This window comes from Carassius gibelio, chromosome B23 (assembly GCF_023724105.1).
Source record: "Carassius gibelio isolate Cgi1373 ecotype wild population from Czech Republic chromosome B23, carGib1.2-hapl.c, whole genome shotgun sequence".
NCBI lineage: Eukaryota > Metazoa > Chordata > Actinopteri > Cypriniformes > Cyprinidae > Carassius > Carassius gibelio.
In genome coordinates, this window is record NC_068418.1 from 12,943,071 (window position 1) to 12,954,655 (window position 11,585).

At 38.5% G+C, this 11,585-nt stretch overlaps 1 protein-coding gene across 2 annotated transcripts in view; it reads left to right on the top strand.

Moving 5' to 3' along the window:
* Nucleotides 1–11,585, top strand: part of LOC128012124 (nucleolar protein 4-like) — a 92,437-nt gene that overhangs the window by 6,816 nt on the left and 74,036 nt on the right. The gene's annotated exons all lie outside the window — the stretch shown is intronic.

Sequence of the window (11,585 nt, forward strand, 5' to 3'; positions counted from 1 at the left end):
AATTGTATTCCTTAGCATATGCATACTGTTCATTCATACTATATGTTATAATTTTGAGATGCCTAAATTCACTTGTAACATCTGCCATTACTGATTTTAGTTTTATTTTGAATTTATTTGTAGAAAATGATAACTTATCAGCCATACTGTAAAAATATTTATCGGCTTATCTCATTGGCCAAAATTTACATAAGAATTGAAGTCTGCTAGTTTGACAACCTTGAGTGTCTTTGACAAAAATAAAGCAAACTGCATTGAAAAAGAAAAATGAAGCTCATTCTCTTTCATGTGGACACCAAAGATCTACCTTGCAACGCCCCCTACCCCCCAGTCGCTGTTACCTGGGGCTCAAATATCTCTTACACTTTCACACATACACACGGAAAAAGCAGGTGTAGGGGAGCAGCTGGTAAGATTAGTGGCTGTTTGTGTGTGTGTTGGTTGGTTTAGGTGTTGCATAAAGCCATTGATCTGAGTGGTTAATCATTCAGAGCAAGTAAAGAGCAAGAGTTTGTCACATCCACTGACTTCTCATCAAGGGCCTCTGTTATTCGGCTTCACAACAACGAGAGAAAACCTCTCCCTCTCGCCGTCCTCTCCTCTTATACTTCATATTACCCCTGGCACACACACACGGCGAGCAGCTGTAGATGTAGCTCCAGCGGTAATTGTGGCAGTGAGTGTTCAGGCTAACAGGAGCAGAGGAACAGGGAGGGGGATGAGAGGAGAGGGCAGAAGCTGATAAAAAGACGAATGCATTGAAACAGAGTGTTGTGCTGCTGCAGAGGGGGCCATACGGATATGTGCAGGGAAGCTAGTGGTTAGTGTGTTCTCAAGTGTACACACACTATGTCCTCTTCTCTGCGGGACTTCATTAAGCGCTCCTACAGGTAACAGGATGTCACACAATTCAGCAAACTTGATTTGAAGAAAATGCCAGTGGTGTTTGCTCATGTGAAACTAAGACGCTAGGGCAGTGGTATAGCATTGCTATGCTGATTCTGAAGTGTTTAGGATGTCGATAGGGTAGTAAGGTAAATGGTAGCCTACAAATTCAAAAGGTATATCTTTGTATCCTATTTACCCCTAAAAGGTGCATATTAGTACCTTAAATGGATAGTTTTCCCCAAAATAAAAATTCTGTCATTAATTACACACCCTAATGTTGTTCCAACCCCATAACACCGTGTCCAAACTACACACAACGCAAAAAGATTCCAGTGACTAGCAATTTGGGTGTCCACACCAGATGCAAAGCGACAGAATCAATCAAATATCACAGCCAATCAAAAGCATGTGTGGGCGGGTGCTTTCTTTGGAAGTGCACTGCATTTGTAGCAAAATGGATAGGTTTATAATCTAATTCATAAATAGTTAACCTTTTTAACATCTTTAAATTTACTTTGTGTCTGATTCCATCTTCGTTACGGAATGTGCTCGTTTGTTCGCATTGAGTTCAGAGTTTTAACATACTTGATTGTTTATTTTTAATATCTGAGGTAAACTATTTGTCGTTGCCTTCAGAATGGCACACAAAATGATATTATTACCCACATTAGACACATTTAACTTTGAATAAAGCACATAATCATCTGAGAATATCTACTGTCATATAGTTTGTGTGTTGTTGTTCCATCCGCGATGTCGTAGAAATGGAAACCTCTGATTAACATGGAAAAGATACCTTTTATTATATTTTGCGGTGTTGCGTGTAGTAAGGACACAGTGTAAGACCTTCGTTCATCATTGGAACACAAATTAAGGTATTTTTGATGAAATCCGGGAGCTTTTTGACCCTGCATAGAATGTAAGGATACTACCACATTCAAGATCCAGAAATGGCGTAAGGACATCATTAAAATAATACATGTAACATCAGTGGTTCAAATGTAATTCTGTGAAGAAAAATCAAATTTACAAAGAAAACAAAAATAACAATTTTATTCAACAGTTTCTAGAATAAAGAGAAGTAATTGCTGAATACGTTATTATTTGTAGCCTGCCAGGCTGGTATTCAACTGGATTTAGCTGCTGATCTCCCAGCCTGACCAGATAAAGAAGTGCTCAAAACCAGCAATGACCAGGCCGGAAGATCACCAGCAGCTTCATCATGCACCGCTAATAAACCAATCTCATGACTTTGACACTAAGGCTGTGTGTGGAATGAGAGATTAGAAGAGAGCACTGCGTCACACTCTCTCATAGTGGAACTAATTGATTTTAATAAAGTCGGTGTGAAGCTTTTGATACCTGCAAACAGAGTGACTCGTCCTGAATATTCATGGGGCATTCACAATGTTCATGTCTTCACACAAAAGGAGGGCGGTCTATAATTTGGTATCCCCAGGAGGCCAGCCATATCTGTGTCTGTAGATTCAGCTGTGTAGCCGTGAGGACCGATATGAGACCGAGAGAGTGATTATTTATGAATTAAAGAAAAGAGGAAGTGTCGTTCCACCACCCTGGAAGTTCAACAGAAACACACACACACAGACACACACACAGCTGGAGGGAGCTAATGACAGGCCAAAATGATTAGTTTCATTTATCATCCGTGAACAGAGAAATGAAATAAGTCTAATTTTCCAGTTAACTAGAAGGAGATTAATATTATGTGGCTGAAACTACTGGAGGTACCAAGTTCAGAAATAACTGATGCAGTGATAATGTAGAGAACAGCGTGCACTTTTGTACGCTTATAGTAACTGATTTTCAGTGGCCAAACATTAGATTTCTTCAATGCTGATGTTTCAGATGTTTACAAAGTGGAGGATGATAAAAATGAAGCTGATTAAGCTGAAGGGTGTGCAGTTGGTTTAGACATAAAATAATAACCAATTTCCACCTCAGAAAAAAGGTAATTGTTGTGTGAAATTTTAAAATAAAAAAAGAATACCACACTGTGATGTCACAGCATCAGTAAATAAATGAGAAATTTTATATCTCACATTGTGACAAAAAGTGGCATTATTTATTATATAGGAAGATATAGTCACATTTGTGAAGTCATATGTTTGTCTGTTTAGTGCAACGATGACATACTTAACATTTTAAATATTTTTTTTATGTTGTTTCCCCAAAATTTTACAAATCTGAATTAAGTTATTTTCTTTGGCATCTCAAAGAGTCTAAAGGTAGTGGTAGTACTGTTTGTTTTTATTATTATTATTACTGTCATAATCTTTCATCTTATTCTTATCTTTTGGCTTTATTATTTTGGATTTTGCCTTTTATTGTTGTAGAACACCCTTTCTACAATTTATTGCATTAAATGTTTTAGTTTTTTTTTTTTTTTAATCATCCTTGTTTTTAAATTGCAGTTTTTCTTTTTGGAATTTACAGTGTGAACATGCTACTCACACTATTTCAGTTGAATAGTGCAAAAATACTCAATTTTATATGCATTTAATACACTGACATGGCTTTTTATAGTTTTTTTTTTTTTTATGTTAATCAACAATAATAATCTAAAACAGCTCAAAAGCTAGCTGCTTATCTGGCCTGGTTTCTGATTCACTGCTGAGAATACAAGAGTAAACAGAATACAAGCTGTCACTCATCTTCATTTCCACCGTCAGCATCTCACTGCGTCTGCACACTGTAGTGACTGCAGGACAGTCTGTGAGGTGAGTGGATGCGTGTTCTGCCCTCCCTGCATTCCTGCGGTTGCCATGGTGAAGAGTCTCGCTGCTCTGGAGCAGGATGAATTAACAATGTTTTAATTGGCTCCGGGCTCTGAGTTACAGTGTGCCTTATCGCTACACTGTCATTTGCAGTGCATTATCATTCACTCTGCATATGCATTCACTCAGGTGTGTGCGTTTGAGGCCCCTAGAAGTCCTAATGGAGCAGTGTAACCCCAAGTGTGTGTCCAATCTTATTCAACACACACACACACACACACAGCTCATGCCCCGAGAGTTAATACGGCCAAAACATAAAACGTCAATGCACTTCACCAACAGAATACACAGCACTCCATAGAGCAAAATAATCATGCACTTTACCTGGTAGAAAGACAACATACTGTAGGCATAAGGATAGGAGAGAAAGGAGAGACAGAAAGCGGAACAAGGGAAAGAAAGTTGAGGGTATATAGGTGAAAAGCCTTATGGGACTGACAGAGGACAAATCAAGAGATAGTAGGTCTAAAGGCTAGAGGGATACCCCAGTGTCTATGGCCTACATATGCAGCTGTCTTCTAAAGGTCACATTTATCCATGGTTTGCCGAAATTTCATAAGAGAAATCCTGGCATTCCAAGGAGGATCCAAAAATTGGGGATTTTGGCATGAGGCTGAAAAAGTTCCCCATGCAGAAAGCTATTTGGTTTGAAATTGACTTCTGTGTTTGCTTTGATTTGTAGCTACAATTTTGACAATAGACAATGGACACTTTTGCTAATACAAACACACTTTAAGACAGCATCTGACAACTGATATTTGAACCTCACAAGTGACACAAATAGCAACATAAATAGCACTCCTTATGCAAGGCTAGGAAAGGTGTATATCTGTTGATTTGTTTAAATTTACAATTTTTTTTCTAAATATAAAAAAACTTATTTATTCCTGTGATGACAAAGCTGACTTTTCAGCAGTCTCTGGTGTCACATGATCTTTCAGAAGTCATTCGAAGGGGGACTCCACATTTGCCTTTGTATGGTGAAATACTGCGGGCAAAATGCTGTTATCGCAATAGAAATCCAGCAGTTTGAAACATCTCGTGAGGAACACGAGGCGAAACATTCCCCAATGCAGATTCAAGTTTGTTGCACTTTGAATACAAAAATGTACAGTATCGACCTATGTGAAGCTGCAAACTCTGCAAACTCTTACTATCACTTTTGATCAATATAATGCATCTTTGATGAATAAAAGTTTGAATTTCTTAAAAAGAAAAATCTTATTGACCTTACACTTTTGAATGGTAGTTTGGCATTAGTATATTACTAGGCTAGTGGTGTAATGCTTTAATATCTATAACAAAGCAGCACACAAACATTGGGTAAAATGTTACTTTTTTTTCATTAGATTTATTTATTTTATTGGTACTTATATATTTCAATAAAATATATTTTATTTAAATCAACAAATATTTGGACTTTGCTGCAATACATTGCTTTCTCAGTAAAGGATACATGCTTCCTTAATATTCGGCTAAACGAAAGTATCTCAGGAGGCTGCATAATTAAGTTTGCTACTTTTTGGAACGGTCTTCATGTCAGGAGCTTGCCAACGATGCCTTAAAAAGTGCTGCCTCCGTGGGATGCTCACAAGGTTTTGGAACGAGCGAATACATGTGCGATCTTCCCCTCTTGCTCTCTTGTTAGTCTCGTGAGCACACACAGACTCCATCATTTAGCCATCAGTTTGTTTATCTAGGCGGCCGTTTGCCAAGATTAGCCCATAAACTGTGACCGCCTGTCACAATTAGCACTAACCCAGTCAAACTCATTTCACTCCCACTCGATTCTGTCCATCTCTCTGCGCAAGACAAAACCCTCTTCACAACCCTCATGTCACACATTCCCTCTCATTTCCGTAGGATTTATTTATATATTTTGGTAAAAATTCTCTGGCAAAAACATTGAAACATCGTTAAAACTATAGATTTACTTGAGAAGCAGTTCTGCCCTCTTGATGTGTGCAAAACATAAAGCACTCATCCTGGAGAGGGTACAGACCCGTTATTGAAAATTAGGACAGACAGGTCCAGCCAGTACCCCCCCCCCCCCCCCCATCTGCCATATTTCAGTACCTTAAATGTTTATGTCGCTATCAGCAGGTTTTCCGCCCTGAATTCGCCCTGCCGAGCTCTGCATGTTGTGCAGGTGTGCAAGCTCTTTGTGAATTTTTGCAGTTTTTGTCTTTTATTGTTTGTTTGGATGTCTGTATGTCGGTGGGGGGTCGGTGTCTGTCTCTTCCTTTTGGCTGAGCACACATGTCTGAAGGGTTTCTCCCCTCCACTGAACTCTTCCACCATCCCTCCATCGCTCGTTTTCAGAGAGGCGGAGACGTGGGGGAGCTGCCGTCGCCACCGCTCCTGCTCCGACCCGGCTTGTCTCCTAGCAACAGGGCTGTTTGGTCCGGGACCTGGGAGTGGAAGCAAGAGAGAAACAGAGTAGCAGAAAGGAGAGAGTGTTGAGGGAGAGATTAAAAGCGAAAGAGGGAAAGCTGTAATTATCTGGTGCTGCTGGAAGCAACGAGGGGCCTGGAAGAGCAGAGGAGAGATGGAGTGAGGGAGACAGACAGTGAGGTTCTAGGTTAGAGGCGTTCAGAGAGGGGGTATGTGGGGGAGGTAGAAAAGTGTGAGGGTTTAAAAAAGGCACAAGCATCCTCTTATAGAGGTGGAGGTGGAGTAAAGGAATGATTGCCATTGCTCATTTTGTTAATCTGCTCTTTTCGGGCAGTGTTGGAAATGGTGGCTCCTGCCTGGTCTGTTATTGGAAACGGAGTAATGTTCTAGCAACAAAAAGTGCACAAAAACAGCACAAAAATCATGGAAACATTAAAACTGCCTAACAGTATAAAAATTATGCTTTGCGGGGTAATATATATTTTTTTAATAAATATATATTTTACAGTTTTGGTTGAACTGAAAATTCACCCTAAATTCTTTTTTTTTTAAATGCATGTCACTGATCTCATCATGAATGATTAATTTATGCATATCTTTTTATTTGTTTATTTATTTTTGGACCTTGTAATTATTCATTGAAATACCCACATGGAGATGATGCTCATAGAGTGCGGGAGTACTGAACGGATTTATTTTTGCCACTTTATAGGCCTTAAATGGTTAAATACAAACACTTATATTTGTCCAAATGCCCATCTTTGCAAGTGAAAGCAAACAGCTGAAAAAGAAAACATATGTGTAACAGTACGTTAGATCTGGGCAGCTCTTAAAGTGACAGCAGTCTAATATTCCTGCTGTCTGTCATTCATGTTAATCAAACAACAAAAGACAAAAGTAAATTAATAATAATAATTCTCTCACTGCTCTTAATTAAATCTCTTTTGTAATTCACAAATTGAAGAATATACAGTGTTTTTATTCATTTGATTACTTTAAACAATGTATGTAGCATTCCCAATTTATTTGTTCTACTGTAGTTTTTGTCCTATTGATTATAAGTAGCTTCTTATTATTTAATCGCTGACTGTTCACTTGTCTTCAGGTGGACTTTAGTATCGTTTTGTTTATTTAGGCTAGTTTATGTTTATATATATATATATATATATATATTTATATCATAAAGCAAAAATAACTGTATTGTTATATCGTTACCGTGAAATAATGAAAATGATAATCATGAAATAATACTAATTATCATTATTCAAGACTTTGGTCATATCGCCTAACCCTACCATAAACTCGCATTCATATCCATCCTGTTGAATCAGTTCCCCTACTTATTATTATTATTATTATTATTATTATTTTGATATTTCGTTTCACTTGGATGTGTGTCACGATACTTGAAGAAATTTTCTGCAGCTACTTTCATTTCTTTTTACCAGTGTGGTCACATTAGTGAAATTTAAGCAGAATAAAAAATTACATTGCAGGCAAAACAAGTCTGTTGTCAATAGTGTAGAATATGTAGAAGATGTAAAGCATTTTTAAACCAAGCAGCTTTCTGTTGGTCACCAACAACAACTGAGTGAAATATGTGGGGGGAAATTTCATCTATACTCAAAACTCCCAATCAACCAGATTCCCATTGAAATGACTGGGCTTCACCCATGAAATTTGGTGGTGATAAATGGGACGTGACCTTATATTAAAGGGGTCATATGATGCTGCTAAAAAGAACAGTATTTGGTGTAATGCAATGTGTTTATGCGGTTTAAGGTTAAAAAAACTCATTATTGTCCATATAATGCACATTATTATTTCTCCTCTAAGCCCCGCCTTCTGAAATGTGTCTTTTTCTAAAGCTCATTGTTCTGAAAAAGCGCGGTGTGCTCTGATTGGCCATCAAAAAAAATGCACATCTTTAAACTAATTTACTATTTTCAACAATTCCATCAGATGCCATTTTTGTTCTTGCCACCAAACACTGCACATGATTGTGGGATATCAAAGACACAGTGAAGGATGCATTTATGCTGCCTTCAAAAAATCCACCAGATGAAGGCAACTCAGTACACAGAAACCAGAATTTGTACTAGGTATAATGTACTGCTCACCTAGATTTTTGGCAGCCATTATGTCTACATTTTTGATGCAATAAAATTGCACTTGATTTTTATCAATACATGTAATGCCATGTTGCAGGGACACAAAGAAAATGCTAATATCGGGCTGTGAGCTTGTTGTGCAGGACAGCCTGCTTTTACCCTCTCAGGGTTCTGTGACTTTGACCCCGAACAGGCGGTGGGGGAAGGGGGATCTTTCTCTGTCCTATACTCAATGCCTTGGGTGCACCCCGTGAGTTAGTAGAGGCATGCGCGAGTGTCCTGTCTGCTACGCCTGAAGGTGCTGCGCTGACCCCCTCCCTCCCGTGTCCCACATTGGCGCGTGTGGTTGGGCAGCTGCTGTCACACGCACTATCGTCCCAGGCCGCTGATGTGCCCCGCAACGCTGGGAAAAGGGGGGTTGAAGGCCGGGCGGCATCATGCTACAGCAGCATGAATCTCTAACACACACACACACACACACACACACACACACACACACACACACACACATTGTCAGAGCCTTGCACACGTGTCCTATCTCCTGAAGTTAATGTAGTGAAGTGGAATCCAGCAGTAAACATGTGTGAGCCCATGTCACATTACTGCAGAGGCTCGCCGTCTGTCAGAGTTTCATGTTATACCATAATGTGATGATTTGAGATTGGAATACAAGTTATGATTAACAGTAAAATGATGGGAGTCTTTTGAGATGTTTTTTTGCCGATACACCCTTGCTGCTATGGTAACCTCGTGGCCCTGTACTGGGTGGTGGAGGAGACTGAGAGGGGGATGTGGTGGAGGCGAATAGCACCACTGTATGTGACACGGGCGATGAGAGGAATAGAAGATGCAGATGGTGATTTGAGTTAGCTAGTCCAACTTTGACTTGGAGGTTCTGTGTGTGTCACATGACCCCGCTGCCCCACACACCTACCCAAGAGGCCAGGAGCAGTTACCCTGGTAACGAGGCTGGCCCTCCAATGGGAACTGGATCCCCAAACTACCATTTACTGCTCCAAACCTGATGCTGTGCAAAACAAGCAGAATGTGTGAAATATATGTTATGTATAGAGAGAGAGAGAGATAGTCATACATAATACACAGAAGATATATGTCAATGATATGACCATAAATATAAAAGAACCTAATCATTACCATTAAAGTAAAATTACTGAACCTACACACCTTTCCCATCTGATACTGAGCTATGATGCTGTTTGATGATTACTGATTTGATATAAATTAATAATATATGTATATATATATATATATATATCTCAGATGACATCATTGTTACTGTTTATCCATGAAAAACTCAGATGTTTGTTTTGTGGTTATTTTGAGTGTATGGTGTCTGTCAGACTCTATACTCTTGAGGAAAATATCTCGACTCTCCTTCACTGCTCCTCATAGGCTCCTTATTGGTCCAGAATTCCTCTTTCAGCACTCTTAAAAGTCCCTCTGAGAACCAGAGCTTGTGTAGTTTCTCTGTACTGCAGAATTGTTTTTAGCTAGCCTTTTTAATGGATTAGTTCGCTCCAGAATTAAAAAAATCCTGATAATTTACTAACTCCATCCAAGAGTTTGAATCCAAGATGTTCATGTCTTTTTATCGTAAGTCAAAAAGAAATGAAGGTTTCTGAGAAAAACATTTTCAGGATTTTTTTCAATATAATGGAGTTCTGGGGACCAATGGGTTGAAGGTAAAAATTTCAAAATTGTTTCAATGCTGCTTCAAAGACAAACATTTGTGGTTCAAAAGTTTGTTTTTATTTTTTCATTTTTTTAAATTGCATATAATTTCACTAGATAAGACTCTTCAGCTGGGATCATGTAGAGCCTTTTGAAGCTGCATTGAATCTGCAGTTTGGACCTTCAACCCGTTGGTCCCCATTTAAGTCCACTATATGGAGAAAAATCCTGGAATCTTAAAGCTGCAGTGCATACATTTTTTTCGTTTGTTAAAAATTATCCAAAATAAATTTGAGCAGGTACATAACCAGCCAAGAGACCCGGCTAGTAGGCTATATTGCATGTGATGATGATGCAGGTGGCAAATCATTAATAGTCTTTTCTCAAAGCAGCTGGAATAATTACATTTATCATTATCATACCGGATTGTGATCTAGAAAGGTCCATATGAAAATCATAAGTGACAACTGGCGATTCAGCCATAAAAAGAGATTCAGAACAAAAGTGGCAGACTGGTGAAAGTTTTCTGGTGAATTTTTTTTATTTGGGGCATACTTCCAAGACATTGAATCTGTGATTCCAAAGTATAGTATCATCATCGGTGCAGTGACTGACAGCACTTACTTCTCATCATGCTGCACAAGCCACGTAAAGAAAATAATTCCGCAAATAACTGCAAATTGCAGGTTTCAGACAGAAATGTTGACAGAAGTAAAACGTAAGAACTGCAGCTTTAATTTCTTTAATTATATGTTAATAATTGTCATTGAAACTAATTAATAGTTAATAGTGATAAATAGTCCCTATACTAAAGTGTTACCAAAAATTTTGATTTTATTTTGGCTCATTTTGTAAAAACAACAACAACAACAATAAAAAAAATGTAACTACATGCAGCTATAAAAAAAGATGCAAATTATATTTTTGTCTCTAGCCCGTATCAGTTGACAGTAGTTTAGGGCTGGTTTCATAGAGTAGGTGATCTTTTGTGCTTCAATGATTATTAAATTCCACTTTGCAAATGTCCCATCCAAATTGAATTCATAAATAAATTAGCCATTAAGATCTTTCTATTATTTACTGCTAAACGAGTCTGGTATTGAACACACACACCTGTTCTGGCCCTGTAATTTCAACCAGTCAACACTGAACAGTATGAAAATGTCAAGTTCTGTCATAAAACACTAGATGGTGCAGACTGATGGGTCCTTAATGCAAACTGATGATATTCACAGCGTTAAACTGCTTGGCACTGATTGGTGATTGGTTCATGTTACATATGCAGCCAATAAGCTTACTGCTTTGCATTTAAATGACTGGTCAGCATTCACTAGAGCAGTTCACAGCTGGCTTTCAGAGTTCCTCTGAAACCCTCCACCTCCCCTAGCTCCACCTGTATAGATCTGCTACAGTTTATGATATATGCTATTTGTGCAGTAGAAGTATGTCTTAAAGGGATAGTTCACCCAAAAATGAAAATTATGTCATTAATAACCCGTAAGACCTCCGTTCATCTTTGGAACTCAGTTTAAGATATTTTAGATTTAGTCTGAGAGCTCTCAGTCCCTCCATTGAAACTGTGTGAACGGGATACTATCCATGTCCAGAAAGGTAAGAAAAACATCATCAAAGTAGTCCATGTGACATCAGAGGGGCAGTTCGAATTTTCTGAAGCATCGAAAATACATTTTGGTCCAAAAATAGC